The sequence below is a fragment of the Neoarius graeffei genome, chromosome 19 (genome assembly GCF_027579695.1).
Source record: "Neoarius graeffei isolate fNeoGra1 chromosome 19, fNeoGra1.pri, whole genome shotgun sequence".
Lineage (NCBI taxonomy): Eukaryota > Metazoa > Chordata > Actinopteri > Siluriformes > Ariidae > Neoarius > Neoarius graeffei.
In genome coordinates, this window is record NC_083587.1 from 63,535,938 (window position 1) to 63,552,569 (window position 16,632).

Below are 16,632 nucleotides of genomic sequence, written 5' to 3' on the forward strand. Positions count from 1 at the left end.
CTTGTTAGTCAGCTCTTTAATAAAGAAGGGCTACTATACAGCTATTTAGAATTTCTCACAAGGTACAAGATACCAAAAAGTCCAAAAGAATTTTCTGGAGTCTTTGATACTATTCCTTCTGGCCTTTGCATGTTATTCAGGATGGTTGATGTCTCTGTGCCTTTGGCAGTGTCACCCCCAGATCCAACTCCATTTCCTTTAGGTAAAATTTGTTTCTCCTTCAATAAAGGTTCGAACTCTAAAATTAGGTCTTTGTTTCAGGTTGGTTTAGTTTCTATCCCCTCAGCAATGTTCTGGAGTAAGTTCGTCAACAATATCGACTGGAAAAAAGTCTGGTCCTTACCCCAAAAGTTCTTTCTAACAAATAAAACTAAAGAGGCCTCATTCAAGTTGCTCCACAGATTTTACCCCACAAAAGTGCTTTTAAATCGTTTTAAGTGTGACACTGATGTGAATTGTTCTTTTTGTGAACTGCACCCTGAAGCTCTCTCATTTCTTTTGGTCTTGTGAATTTACGCATAAACTTTGGAAAGGCATTAACTTCTTTATTGTTAACAATGTTTTCTCTGGGCGGCACGGTGGTGTAGTGGTTAGCGCTGTCGCCTCACAGCAAGAAGGTCCTGGGTTCGAGCCCCGGGGCCGGCGAGGGCCTTTCTGTGCGGAGTTTGCATGTTCTCCCCGTGTCCGCGTGGGTTTTCTCCGGGTGCTCCGGTTTCCCCCACAGTCCAAAGACATGCAGGTTAGGTTAACTGGTGACTCTAAATTGACCGTAGGTGTGAATGTGAGTGTGAATGGTTGTCTGTGTTTATGTGTCAGCCCTGTGATGACCTGGCGACTTGTCCAGGGTGTACCCTGCCTTTCGCCCGTAGTCAGCTGGGATAGGCTCCAGCTTGCCTGCGACCCTGTAGAAGGATAAAGCGGCTAGAGATAATGTGATGTGTGATGTGTTTTCTCTGATTTTTTTTCTTTAGTATATAAATATTATATTTGATTGTTATGATCACAGTAATAAGGACAATAATACATTTTTCCTCATCAGTCTGATCTTACTTCTTGCCAAATTTCACATTCATAAATGCAAATTCTCAAACAAGCCTCATTTCTTGGTGCTCAAGACAGATTTGGAGCAGAACATTACAACAATTTCCCCTGTACAAAACAAAAAAAGCAGCTAAAACAATTAATATATGCACTATGTTTAATGTCTTCACTTGATTTTTTTTTCCAATTCATTCACCTTGTGGGTTTTTTTTGTATTATTAGCATTTGTGTTATGTATTGAGATTTAGACAACCTTCATTGTCATTCAGTACGCAACAAGTGTATGCCGAATGAAATTTCGTTGCAGTTTGGCTCAGCACAGAATTAAATATGAAGTGTATTAAATTCAATTATGCAGCAGCAAAATTATTACAAAGTGCAATAGTATAAAGTGACCTGTGGAATGAGGAAATGTTCAAGTTATAAATAGAAGTTTAGAGTTTGAGTTTGGAGTTCAGCAGTCTGGTGACCTGGGGGGAGAAAGCTGTTACAGAAACTGGTGGTCCTGCACCGAATGCTGTGGAAACTCTTTCCAGAGGGGAGAACAGTCCATAGTGAAGGTGTGAGGGGTCACTGATGATGTTACTGGCTTGAGACATGCAGCGCCTTGGTGCAGTGTCCTGAATGGAGGGAAGAGAAGTCCCAATGATTTTCTCTGCTGTCCTCACCACTCTGCTCACAGTCTTCCAGTCAGAGGCACTGCAGCCTCCACACCACACAAAGATGCAGCTGGTTATTATTTTTTTTGTATTATTAGCATATATATTTATTTTTATTATCTTTTTATTTCATATTTTTCTTCTTTTTCATTATTTCATTTAATTTGTCCCCTTTGTCTCTTTTTGTTAATGATTTTCAACTCTTGCCTCTGAATGTAAGTGATTTTCATGTTTACCTTTTGTCAATGTTCACTGACTGTTTGTTTGAAATAAAGTTGTCAAAAAAAGAACTAATTTGAAAAACGTTTAATTGCGGAGCACCATAGGCGTAGAGTGTGGATACTTAAAGAAACCCATCGAGTGGTTTTCTGATGGTTTCGGTCCTGTGTGTGCCTCCACCATACCAGTGTTAGGCAGCTGGGCCATAGAAGGTTCACGCTGCACGCTGCATGCTGCACGCTACACGCGTGTAAAGAAAAGTGGACAAACGTAGCATGACTTGCTCTGGGCCATAGAACGGCGTTCACGTTGCACGCTGCACACTTCACGTGTGAAGCGTGAAATGAACATGCACACTTTTTTCTAGGCGTGAAGATGGAAATTCCAGTCAATGCATGCGGTCACCGCCGCGCCAGCCAATCAGAACGGGTCTAGGGAGATAACTCTATGCTTTCAGGGGAAAACTTCAGAAAAAATATAATTGAATGGTATAATTGAAAAATAGTTCTTCATCGGGATTGTCAAGCAGATTATAGAATGTTCGGTGAAATTCACCACGGGTTTCTCTCAGAAGGAAGTGTTCTCGGCTCCAAATTCTGTTCCTTTTTCTCTTCCTCTGTCTCAGTAAAAGCAGAATGAGGCAATTGTCGTCATCCGAAGAGTCCATATTGTTGGTTATTGTTGTATTACTCGGTCAAAGTAGAACAGACGCAACACGTGAACATCCAAGCATGAAGTTTAATGGCCCAGGGTCCGGTTCTTCACGTGAACGTGTAGCGTGTAGCATGCAGCGTGAACCTTCTATGGCCCAGCAGCCTTAGTAATTACCAGTCATACACACCGCCTAGTGGCCAGTGTTAGTAATTGCAGTCATGCACGCCGCCTAGTGGCCAGGGTTAGTAATTGCCAGTCATACACGCTGCCTAGTGGCCAGTGTTCATACACGCCGCCTAGTGGCCAGTATTAGTAATTACAGTCAGACACGCCGCCTAGTGGCCAGTGTTAGTAATTACTAGTCATACATGCCGCCTAGTGGCCAGTGTTAGTAATTACTAGTCATACACGCCGCCTAGTGGCCAGTGTTAGTAATTACTAGTCATACACGCCGCCTAGTGGCCAGTGTTAGTAATTGCAGTCATGCATGCCGTCTAGTGGCCAGTGTTAGTAATTACTAGTCATACATGCCGCCTAGTGGCCAGTGTTAGTAATTGCAGTCATACACGCGTCTCGTGGCCAGTATTAGTAATTACTAGTCATACACGCCGCCTAGTGGCCAGTGTTAGTAATTACTAGTCATACACGCCGCCTAGTGGCCAGTGTTAGTAATTGCCAGTCATACATGCCGCCTAGTGGCCAGTGTTAGTAATTACCAGTCATACACGCCGCCTAGTGGCCAGTGTTAGTAATTGTCAGTCATACACGCCGCCTAGTGGCCAGTATTAGTAATTACAGTCATACACGCCGCCTAGTGGCCAGTATTAGTAATTAGTCATACACGCCGCCTAGTGGCCAGTATTAGTAATTACAGTCATACACGCCGCCTAGTGGCCAGTGTTAGTAATTGCCAGTCATACTCGCCGCCTAGTGGCCAGTATTAGTAATTGCCAGTCGTACACGCCGCCTAGTGGCCAGTGTTAGTAATTACAGTCATACACGCCGCCTAGTGGCCAGTATTAGTAATTACAGTCATACACGCCGCCTAGTGGCCAGTGTTAGTAATTGCCAGTCATACACGCCGCTTAGTGGCCAGTATTAGTAATTGCCAGTCGTACACGCCGCCTAGTGGCCAGTGTTAGTAATTGCCAGTCATACACGCCGTCTAGTGGCCAGTGTTAGTAATTACCAGTCGTACACGCCGCCTAGTGGCCAGTGTTAGTAATTGCCAGTCATACACGCCGCCTAGTGGCCAGTGTTAGTAATTACCAGTCATGCACGCCGCCTAGTGGCCAGTATTAGTAATTACCAGTCATACACTACAGATAGATAGAAAGGAAGAAGAACTAGACGAAAGAGAAAGATACACTGTAAGAGAGAAAAACTGAGGGCAAATTCGATCAGCTATGATGGTTTAATACTCAAACCAAATCTTCTTTGGCAGTCGATCGATTTCGATGATGACTGCATTGTAAGGATTATAACTGGCATGCTTGGAGGTGGGCTGTTAGGCCTACTCTCGAGGGCCAAAAGCGTCCACATCGGTGACATTGAAACGGTGTCTGAGTCGGTAGAATATGTCGATTGTTGTGCCATTTCTGATAGGCAGCCTTTCTTCTGTTTTCTATGTTCTCTATGGCTTTATAGACAGTCTGCCTCCACTTCTTCCTGTCTTCTGCATCTTTCTCCCATGTGCCGGGGTTGAGTTCACAGGCTTTCAGGTGTCATTTCAGAATGTCTTTGAATTGAAGTTTCTGTCCACCCTGTGATCTCCTTCCTTGCGTGAGCTCTCCGTATAGCACCATCTTCGGCAAGCGTGTTTTCGGCACTCGCTTCACGTGTCCTGCCCATCTCAGTTGTGAGGCAGTGACGAGTGCCTCTGCACTGATGGATTTTACTCTCTCCAGGACTTCAATGTCAGGGATCTTGTCTTGCCATCTGATGCACTGGAGTTGGCGTAGGTGTCGCAGCTGAGTTCTTGTTAATTTTCGCAAGTGTTTTTTTTTTTTTTTACAGTATCATGCTCTCAGTTGAGTAAAGCAGGGCAGGTAGTACAGCTGTGTTGTACACCTTGATTTTTGTGGCCAGTTTGATGTCATGTCGAGACCAAAGTCTTTTGTGGAGATATCCGAAAGCTTTGTTGGCTGCATCGATCCAGTTCAAGGTCTGAGGAACATGAGTTTGTCACAGCACTTCCTAGATAGACGAATGAGTCTGTATTCTTCAGAGCTGCTCCATTGACTGTTATGCATGGTTGAGTTGCCAGTGGTTCAGTCTTTGAGACATTGATTTTTAGGCCAAACAGGCTTACAGCACTTGAAAAGCGATCCACAATCTCCTGCATGTGGTTGGGGTCATTTGCTATGAGAGCTGAATCGTCTGCATAGAGCAATTCCCGAATACAAGCTTCCCAGGTCTTGGTGGAGGCTTTCAGATGGGCAAGGTTGAAGAGTTTGCCATCCATGCAGGTTCTGATGTAGACTCCTCTTGTGAGATCAATGGCCATTGTCTCAAGGACAGCTGACAGGTACAAGGTGAAAAATGTTGGTGCTAGTACGTATCCTTGTTTCACTCCATGCCTAATTTCAAAGCTGTCACTTGTGTCACCTCCAATAGACACTTTGCTAGTCATTCCTTCATGGAAGAGTCTCACCATTGTAATCAGCTTGGGGGGGCAGCCGTAGACCTCAAGCCTTGTTGTTTTCAGGGCTTTATTCACTTCCTCAAGAGTGATTGGAGCGCATAGGTCCTCTCTGATGGGTCTCCTTTCAAGTTGACTGCATATGACGGTTTAACACTCAAACCAAATACACGCAATGCGAGTGGTAAGATGGTGGCCAGATGGTTTCACTCTGACGAGCCTCTGAGCTCTGCATATTTTATATATTTATCAGTGCCTCAACACAGTGGTATAGTGGTTAGCACTGTCACCTCACAGCAAGAAGGTCCTGGGTTCGAGCCCAGCGGCCGACAAGGTCCTTTCTGTGTGGAGTTTGTATGCTTTCCCCGTGTCCGTGTGGGTTTCCTCCGGGTGCTCCAGTTTCTCCCACAGTCCAAAGGCATGCAGGTTAGGCTAATTGATGGCTCTAAATTGACCATAGGTGTGAACGTGAGTGTGAATGGTTGTCTGTGTGTCAGCTCTGCGATGACCTGGCGACTTGTCCAGGGTGTACCCCACCTCTCACCCATAGGCCAAGTTTACATTAGACCGTATCTGTCTCGTTTTCTTCGCGGATGCACTGTCCGTTTATATTAAAACGCCGGGAAACGGGAATCCGCCAGGGTCCACGTATTCAATCCAGATCGTGTCTGGTCCAGTGCTGTGTAAACATTGAGAATACGCGGATACGCTGTGCTGAGCTCTAGCTGGCGTCGTCATTGGACAATGTCACTGTGACATCCACCTTCCTGATTCGCTGGCGTTGGTCATGTGACGCGACTGCTGAAAAACGGCGCGGACTTCCGCCTTGTATCACCTTTCATTAAAGAGTATAAAAGTATGAAAATACTGCAAATACTGATGCAAATACTGCCCATTGTGTAGTTATGATTGTCTTTAGGCTTGCCATCCTTCCACTTGCAAGTGGTAAGTGACGCGCATGCCCGATATGCACTGAGATCACACACACAGCGGCTCAGTCCCGAATCACTGCTCGTGCGCTTCACTCGCGCGCTCTGTGAGCTGCGCAGGGCCGGAGTGCGCACCCTCCAGAGGGCACTCGCTGTTCAGGGCGGAGTGATTTGGAGCGCAGGATGCCTGCGGAGCCAAGCGTATCCGTGTATTGGCATTGCTGTGTGCACACTAATCATTTTAAAAACATTAATCTGATGATCCGCTGATAAGGTCTAATGTAAACCCCATCATAGTCAGCTGGGATAGGCTCCAGCTTGCCTGCGACCCTGTAGGACAGGATAAGCAGCTACAGATAATGGATGGATGGATGGATGGATCAGTGCCTCAAACAGTTGAATGTTTTTGTTTACTTCCATTGGTCAAAGCTCGCTGACTGAACTCCACTTCCGCCGCGGCATCCTCTAGTGAACACTTCCTGTTCAGCATTCAAACAAACACAGCTGAACTGAAATTAAGTTAGTTTATATTGACCTCCAGAAGTCCATGAAGCATTGTGATATAAATAAATACATTTATTGATAATTAAACACACACTATTAATTGTTTTTCCCTGGTAAAAGGTCATTGTGGCTCTGGAACCAATCCCAGTTAACACTAGCTGGGTCATTCCATGCCAAATCAACAAATATCTGACAAATTTATGCTCGACCATCTCAGATTTCAATGAAATTTGGAGGGATCAGAGATACTATTAAAAGAAGTCAATCCCCAAAATTTGAGCTTCCTATCACCAATAGTTTCAGAGATACAGGCATTTGAATTTTTCAATTTTTTGCATTTTGCTCAAAACATACATATTTCAAAGTGTAATATAATCTTTATTATGCAAGATAGAAACCTAAAATTTTGCACAGAGAGACTCAATGTCTTGTACTACAAGCTTCAACTTAGAATTTCAATGGTCATTGTATATTAGATGGTGATTTTAACAAGGAAATTAAAAAGACAAATTTGCATTTTTTGCATTTTTAATTCATTCTGGAAGCTTGCCTGTGGCAGTAATGCTTAAACTAAGAATGTTATTCAAATCTACACAGAAATATCTACCAATTTCAGTTTTACCAAGTCTCCACTATTCCTAGTTTGTCTGTAATAGGGTTTTGAAATTTGCCGATTTCTAAAACATGCCATTTTCAGTAGCAAGAAATCCAATGTGGGATAGCAGTTAGGAACTTGTAAATTTTTTTCAGTAATCCCCAAGATCCATATTTTATATTTCCAAATTTTTGTTCTGTGTCTCTCAAGTATTTTTAAACTACAGGGGTTTAAAAAATCCATTTTCACCACATTCGAATTTTTGATATATTTTCATATAACTGATATTTGAGGGTTAATAAATGCTTCAATAATGCTCAAGTAGGTTAGGAGACATGTTTCTTCCTCAATTTTAAATAAAATTTCAATTAATGCTCAGTATTAATTATTTGTAAATTGATTTTAATCTAAGACTGTGTAACATTAGCAATCAATGACCAGCTATTGTGTACCAGTCAACAGCCAGCCTTATCAATATCAACACAGCACAATAGGTGACCTTTGATACCAGAACAGGTGGCTCATATCTTATAGTTTTAGAGTCTGTAAACTGCATACTTGTTCAGATAACATTATATTGCTTGGATTATATTAAACAACAACTTTTCTGTAGCTCTTCATATTTCATCAGAAACAGTTTCTCATGATTCAGACATACTGTGTCTGTGCTTGAAATGTTCTCAAGTTCAGTTCTCTGTTTAATTAATGCAATTTGCTCCAAACTTTACTGAGAGAGTGTATTTAACGTACAATTTCTGTTGTATGTTAGTTTATGGCAATCAGAATCTTTCTTTAGTCCAATTCCTATAGAACAGGGAGGAAGTTCAGCCATTTCTAGATGTCTAAGAACAAACTCATTTATACTGATCTCAAATTGAAAGCAACTACAATTAAATTCCCTAGTCAACTATTCAAAATATCCAATCCTTGCAAAGAAACACATTCAGTTAATAACATTGGTAAATTTTCTCAGTGCTCTGTATTACAATGTATTTAATATAATCCAAGCAATATAATGTTATCTGAACAAGTATGCAGTTTACAGACTCTAAAACTATAAGATATGAGCCACCTGTTCTGGTATCAAAGGTCACCTATTGTGCTGTGTTGATATTGATAAGGCTGGCTGTTGACTGGTACACAATAGCTGGTCATTGATTGCTAATGTTACACAGTCTTAGATTAAAATCAATTTACAAATAATTAATACTGAGCATTAATTGAAATTTTATTTAAAATTGAGGAAGAAACATGTCTCCTAACCTACTTGAGCATTATTGAAGCATTTATTAACCCTCAAATATCAGTTATATGAAAATATATCAAAAATCCGAATGTGGTGAAAATGGATTTTTTAAACCCCTGTAGTTTAAAAATACTTGAGAGACACAGAACAAAAATTTGGAAATATAAAATATGGATCTTGGGGATTACTGAAAAAAATTTACAAGTTCCTAACTGCTATCCCACATTGGATTTCTTGCTACTGAAAATGGCATGTTTTAGAAATCGGCAAATTTCAAAACCCTATTACAGACAAACTAGGAATAGTGGAGACTTGGTAAAACTGAAATTGGTAGATATTTCTGTGTAGATTTGAATAACATTCTTAGTTTAAGCATTACTGCCACAGGCAAGCTTCCAGAATGAATTAAAAATGCAAAAAATGCAAATTTGTCTTTTTAATTTCCTTGTTAAAATCACCATCTAATATACAATGACCATTGAAATTCTAAGTTGAAGCTTATAGTACAAGACATTGAGTCTCTCTGTGCAAAATTTTAGGTTTCTATCTTGCATAATAAAGATTATATTGCACTTTGAAATATGCACGTTTTGAGCAAAAAACAAACAAAAAAATCGGAACATTCAAATGCCTGTATGTCTGAAAATATTGGTGATAGGAAGCTCAAGTTTTGGGGATTAACTTCTTTTAATAGTATCTCTGATCCCTCCAAATTTCATTGAAATCTGAGATGGCCGAGCATAAATTTGTCAGATATTTGTTGATTTGGCATGGAATGACCCAGCTGTGTTTCTACATACACTTTTTTCTTTGTCTTTTTTTTACATTCAGAATTAATTTATTTCAATTAACAATTCAGATAGATGTGTGTGTGTGTGTGTGTGTGTGTGTGTGTGTGTGTTTCAACCATATAACTGGAATAGAATTTCTGACGTATATAATCCCACATCACTGCTCTGCTCTGTAAAGATAAAACATCACAATGTTGTCACTGTGCGAAGGCATACTGAACATGTGCAGAAAGTTACTGGTGCAGAATTCAACCCGATCGAGCGTTTACATGAAGAAACTTCATTCCGATTGAGCATGAATCCGATTACTAACATATAATGGTGCATGCAAACGTAGCTACTGGATGCAAATCTGGATGCAAGTCTTGGATGTCAGTCCATCACAGGGCACCGTGCACACACTCATTTACACCTAGGGCAATTTAGCATAACCAGTTCACTTACCTACACATGTTTGGACAGTAGGAGGAAACCAGAGATCCCAGAGGAAACCCATGGAAACACTGGAGCTGTGAGGCCGCAACGCTGCACATTACACTCCCATACCGCTCCATCATATTTATTACTGAGCTCTTGGAGTTACTAGCTTTTTTGTCTGGTCATTTGAATTAAATCGGTTTAATCAAAACATCAATAATTCACAAATATGTACGTGAGTAATGTAAACTGTAATATGTCTGTGAGTGGGAAGTAAATTAATAAACACTCTGTCCTCAGTACGTATTATTGCAGTATTTTTTTTTTTTTAAAGTAATTAGCCTAACACAGTGATTTATTTTCTGCACTGAAGGAGTTCCCTGGCTGCAAAACATTTAAGTTCTGATTGCGGTATAAAAGAATAGTTACAAAGATCTACTGCAAATAGCCCAGATATAACAGTTAAACACACACAAGGTAAACTAAAACATGACAAAGTTTGTGATTTGAGTCGAGTTTAAGGCAAAGCAATGTCATGATACAATATCATGATAAATTATACCATAATACGCTTTTCGGATTCGCTTAACAGTTAAAGACTGCAATTGAACACAGCTAATTTAATGTTAGTTTGATGATGAATTTTTACAACTGTAAACTGTTGTGAAGAACGTTTGAATAGAATTATTTGCCCAATAGTTCCTTTTTTTTTTATTTTGTTCTATCATTTTCTCTTTGTGTACATCATACTGACTTTTTCTTTTTGTGTGTTTGTTCATTGCTCCTAATGTAATATTTTTGTATTATCTGTTTTTATCTGAGTGTAATTCTTTCACTGTGGACCCCAGGAAGATTAGCAACCACTTTGTGAAAGCTAATGGGGATCCAAATAAGGAATAAGAATAATAGCAATTGTTAAAATTGCTAGAATGTTTATTTTTTTGTAGACTCATATTTAATATATGCATATTTAATTGTGACACTAATTCGTTCCCAGCAGTTTATTTGCAATCCTACATATTGTGATATATGTCATAGGCATGTCTTCAAGTATCATGATATGATATTTTTGTTATATTTCCCATCCCTAATACCATATACTGTATAACACAGAAAGATTTGAATCTCACAAGGGTGTTTGACAAGGTTAGATTTTTATGTTACATGTTTTCGTCTTGGGCGGCACGGTGGTGTAGTGGTTAGCGCTGTCACCTCACAGCAAGAAGGTCTGGATTCGAGCCCCGTGGCCGGCGAGGGCCTTTCTGTGTGGAGTTTGCATGTTCTCCCCGTGTCCGCGTGGGTTTCCTCCGGGTGCTCCGGTTTCCCCCACAGTCCAAAGACATGCAGGTTAGGTTAACTGGTGACTCTAAATTGAGCGTAGGTGTGAATGTGAGTGTGAATGGTTGTCTGTGTCTATGTGTCAGCCCTGTGATGACCTGGCGACTTGTCCAGGGTGTACCCCGCCTTTCGCCCGTAGTCAGCTGGGATAGGCTCCAGCTTGCCTGCGACCCTGTAGAACAGGATAAAGCGGCTACAGATAATGAGATGAGATGAGATGAATAAACTTGCCACCTCCTGGTGAGGGTTTTGCACCATTAGTATTTGTCCTTTAGATGGAGCTATCTGACAGGTAAGCAAAAGCAGGAGGAACAAGGACTGTTCTTTTTGGTCATGTGAATGGCATGAAATTTCTAATTACCAACATTTCTTTTTAATTTTTGGTTTTCGCATTTTATGACCTGAATGATAGAAAGGAAAAGAATTAAAAGTTACACTAAGTCTGCTATGAGAATCGTGTGTGTCGGGGACGGGACACACCTGTTGCACATGCGAGCAAAAATGTTTAATACTGTATTATATGAGGAAAAAACCCTCATGATTATAATAAATAATATGCACTTGGTACTGGAACTATTGCGCGCACACACACACACACACACACACACACACACACACACACACACACACACACACACACACCAAGTTACCACACATATTTCCAAGTGACACTCATGGGTGTGATCCGTTTATCAGCTGCATTCTGAAGGCTTCATCCCTCTTGAGGCTACTTTGCCATGTTGTTCAGTGAACTGACCTGGATTGTAAAGCAAAGTGTGTGGAGTGGGAACAAGGGTGTGTGTCAATGTGTGTGTTAGGGGGGTGGCTTGGCTTGGCTTGTCCATTGCGTAAATAGAGAGTGAAGGAGGATGGTGGGCATGGCACATTGCAGCTGTGTGTGTGTGTTCGTCTCGATGTGTATGTGGCTGATTGGAGTGCTGGTGGAGGTACACAGTTCAAAAGTGTTGGAGCAGAAAATCTCCCGTCTCTCCTCTGCCGTTTTGTTTTTCCCTCCCTCGTTTGCAGGGCCAGACGTAAAGCAGTAGCAATTTGTGCGATTTCACAGTTCACCGGCTCTTAAAAAATCTCTGACAGCCTTCTACCGAGAGCGAGTGAGAGAGAAAAGGATGGAGAGAGGATTGGATAATGAAGGGATGTTACAAAGTGGCGCAAATGGTGGAGAATTTAACAAAGACTCAGAGATGAGTGAAAGAATAAAAGAAAAACATCAATAATTATTGGACCCGTTGGATTCCTCTGGATTGGATTACATTATGTCAGAAAGAGGGATCATTTTCAGAAAAAAATTGAAAGTAATCTTGTATAAATTGGACTTTTCTGAACAAAGGGTTCAGTGAAAGCTTATGGTCTATTTTCAGACACTTTGACTTCATCCTATACACTGATATTGGGTCTTAGTTTTCTGTATGGAACTTAATACATGCCTGGGAACTCCAAAAAAAACCCAGCCAAGTTCTAAATCTAACCCTGAATAGCACCTAATCCCTCCATCTCCTCATGTGGTTCCACTGCTCAGTCGGGTTCCATTTGGGTGGCCCGGCCTCTGTTGTGCAATTTGTTGATTTAAAGACACATGAGGAACGTTCTGGAGTGACTCAAATTTTTATAGCTCAGATTTCTAAAACGATTATATTATTCAGTGTTCTTGCAACACAGCGCTCTTGAGTAATCAATTCTGATTGGTCAAAAGGTGTGGATAAATTTTCCATCACAGCAGCTCTGACAGAAATTCTAGCTCCAAGGGTTAAATTAACAAACTCACTCTAATACGTCTTTGTAAGAGTCGTACAGCTGTGGCTTGAGGTTTTTTTTGACATCTTCAGGACAGAGAAGTTTTCTCAGTAACATGATAAGCTGTCCCTGATGATTTATCTCTAACAGAACACCCTGTCATGTTTTGTTTTATTCCTTATATATCAAAATACGTCATTAGGAACTACTCTAAATGTTCTTTCTTTTGATGAGGCAATCAGAAGCTCTCAAGTTAAGAAGTTTCACCTGAAGGTTTTGTCTCAAGCAGCGCAAAACATCTGGCCTGGCTTTGAAGGTCAGCCATGGGACAATAATCTCCTTTAATCCATCCAGCTGTAAGTGAAGGCGGATTTCCTCCTCATTTCCGAAAAAAAAAATCAAACAGCATCTGATCACAGTGTTTCTCATTTTTTACAGCTTGATCCGTATGCATTGCCTTGTTACATACTTTTTTTTTCCACACGTGTGGAATATTGCCTCAAATGAAGCAGTATATGAAGGTACAAAGGTCAGGAAGGAACATTTGAGCATTGGCCTTGAAAGCATTTGGTGTAGCCTCTGTTCTGTCACATGACGCTGAATTACCATACACAGTTGAGGGGTCAAGTGAAGGTGGCTTCTCTAACCAGCCAACTGCAAAGCTGAGGGTTCAGAGGTCATGGAAAAGCCACCCCATTGGTTGACTTTTTATACAAATCAAATTAACCTGCCTTTCATGTAAACCTGCCTATTAAGGAAAAGTGGGACATGTAACGTTTTTTATGTATGGTTTATGTAGAATACAGATTAATATATTTTTTAAAAATTGGAACAATATTCTAGAAATCTGCTTCATGAAGTTTATAAGCATATGACACTTATCCTAACCACTTCCTAACCCCTACATTCAGTATAATCCAATATTAGTCATATATGCATTCTGAAGGATCATATATATATATATATATATGTATATATATATGATCTCTGTATATATATATATATATATACAGAGAGAGAGAGAGAGAGAGAGAGAGAGAGAAATGCATATATAGGATGCTTATACAGGAAAAAGGCACCTCTTGTACCAACTCATTATGTTCATATCATTTGATTTCTTATTCTCTGACACTGACCTTCCCTTAGCAGCACCATGATTTATTGTAGAATAAATCTGTCGGCTCCACTGAAACGTATTTAAGGCCAGGGTCACTCTTCGGGTCAGACATGGCAGCCAATAAACTTAGAGAAAAAAACGTTGGGGTCAGGTGCTAAAATGTGGTTATTATTCATTACAGGCGCAGGTCATGGGTAGTTTGGGATGAAACCAGCACTCAACCACGTCGATTATTCGCTTAAAAAAACACTTTTGTCCTTAACAAAGCCTCTGTGAAACCTGTTTTGAGAGTCTTTCAGGTCTATTCAGAAGAGTTTGTGTTATAAAATTAAATGGAAGGAGAAAAATAGCATTATGTAGTTAATTCCTTTATTTGAACTCTGGAGCACCTTTAATACTTCAAACAAACAACCAATAAATCAATCGCATTAAAATAAACAAGTGTACATGTAATAAATATTGCTGTTTGAATACATAATACATTGAGCATATGATTAATTGGGAAAATGCAAATGTGTAGGTATTTTAATGTACATATTTATGGCTCAGGCGGCACAGTGGTGTAGTGGTTAGCGCTGTTGCCTCACAGCAAGAGGGTCCTGGGTTTGAGCCCAGTGGCCAGCAGGGGCCTTTCTGTGTGGAGTTTGCATGTTCTCCCCGTGTCTGTGTGGGTTTCCTCCGGGTGCTCCGGTTTTCCTCACAGTCCAAAGACATGCAGGTTAGGTTAATTGGTGGCTCTAAATTGACCATAGGTGTGAGTGTGAATGATTGTTTGTCTCTGTGTCAGTCCTGCGATGGTCTGGCAACTTGTCCAGGGTGTACCCCGCCTCTCGCCCATAGTCAGCTGGGATAGGCTCCAGCTTGCCTAACAGGATAAGCAGCTACAGATAATGGATGGATGGATATTTATGGCTCATTCACAGGGACTTGTATGGTGGACACATCTCATAACCTTAGTCTAACAATAAACACATTTAAAAATGTTATTAATTAACAAAGAAAAATCCAGAATCTTACTGAATCTTATGCAAGGAGAAGGTTCTTGGTAACATGTCAAGCTGTGTTTTTATATATTATTATTAGTGCTGTCAAAAATGTCGCGTTATTAACACGTTAACTTGACTCAATTTTAACGGCGATAATTTTTTTATCACGAGATTAACGCTCTGTGACATGATGATGTAGGTTTTTCATAAGCTTTTGAAACTGCCAGGAACTTGGAACAGCGACTTTGCTTAGAAAACCGATAGCAGCTAGACTGTAATGCCACGCCCCGCACAGCCAGAGTCCTCTGCCCTCCTCCCCCAAAGAACCAGCACGGGCAGGGCGCGCTAGTAGAGATGGGATTTATGGCTCTTTGATGGGATCCGCATCTTTGTGATCCGTTCTTTGAAAAGAGCCGTTCAAAAGACTGGCTCATTTGGCTCTTTCTCATCTCATCTCATCTCATTATCTCTAGCCGCTTTATCCTTCTACAGGGTCGCAGGCAAGCTGGAGCCTATCCCAGCTGACTATGGGCGAGAGGCGGGGTACACCCTGGACAAGTCGCCAGGTCATCGCAGGGCTCATTTGGCTCTTTTTAAATATTTATTCAGTTTTAAGAAGACAGCGTCTAAAGAAGCCAGATCCCTCTGAACTGTAAACTCAATGCTATCCCAGAAATCCTTCCTGTAATATGCAAATTTGGCCACCTCTGATTGGACAGCGCGACGCATCAACAGGCAGAAAGTGTAAAAGTACAAAATGTGTTAAGTGAGCTGAAACAGTAAAGATCAGATTCAATGCAATATTTATCAACGAACAACGGAGATTAAAAAAAAAGATGGATAATTCAACAGTAGATCATTTCACTCATGGTTCTCTTGCTAGCCCCGCGCCGGTGCTCAGCTTAGGTTTCACTTTGCAGTGGCTGTGTGAAGACGTGTTATGCTTTGCAATTAAAAAAAAAACATTGGTACAAAGCAAGCCCATGCACTTTTTTATGCTGATAAGAGAATTACAATGGTTTTTTATGTGACAAAAATGTGCGATTAAATTGCGATTAATCGCGAGTTAACTATGACTGTCGCAACATTAATCACGATTAAATATTTTAATCGCTTGACAGCACTAATTATTATTATTATTATTATTATTATTATTAATCATCATCATTATTTGCAGTCTGTCAAATCGACGATGACTGTTCTGTAGTTGGTTCCATTCTAACTTCTGATCAAAGCCCTCCAGGAGGGTCTGTCATTTGCCTGGGACTGCCATCTAGCTGTATCGATACCGTTCCTCGGATGTGGTCTTCCCTGATCCTTCTTCCTATTGCAAAGTTGGGAGTACAATGTTAGTCTCGGCAGTCGATGATGTTCCATCGTTTCTAGAGTACACCCAGCATGGTCTGAGGTTTTTGTTGTCCACATCATATACGAGTCTGGTAAAATTTTTATGGCCAGATTGTATAAGAAAAGACATGGCTTCTGTTGGTGCAAAAGTGGAGGATGCCATGGACAGGAAAGAGTGGAAGAGAAAAATCCACACTGGTGACCTCATATAGTGGGAATAAAGCCAGTAGAAGAAGAACAAGTCGATGATGTTCCATCCTATAAACATGTCCGAGCCATCTCAGGTTCTTTTCAGTGAGCATCTCCTCCACTGATGGAAGCCCTGCACAATACAGAATTTCCTTGTTGGTGATTTTATCCTGCCATGTGATGTTCATTATTTGCCGTAAGTGCCTC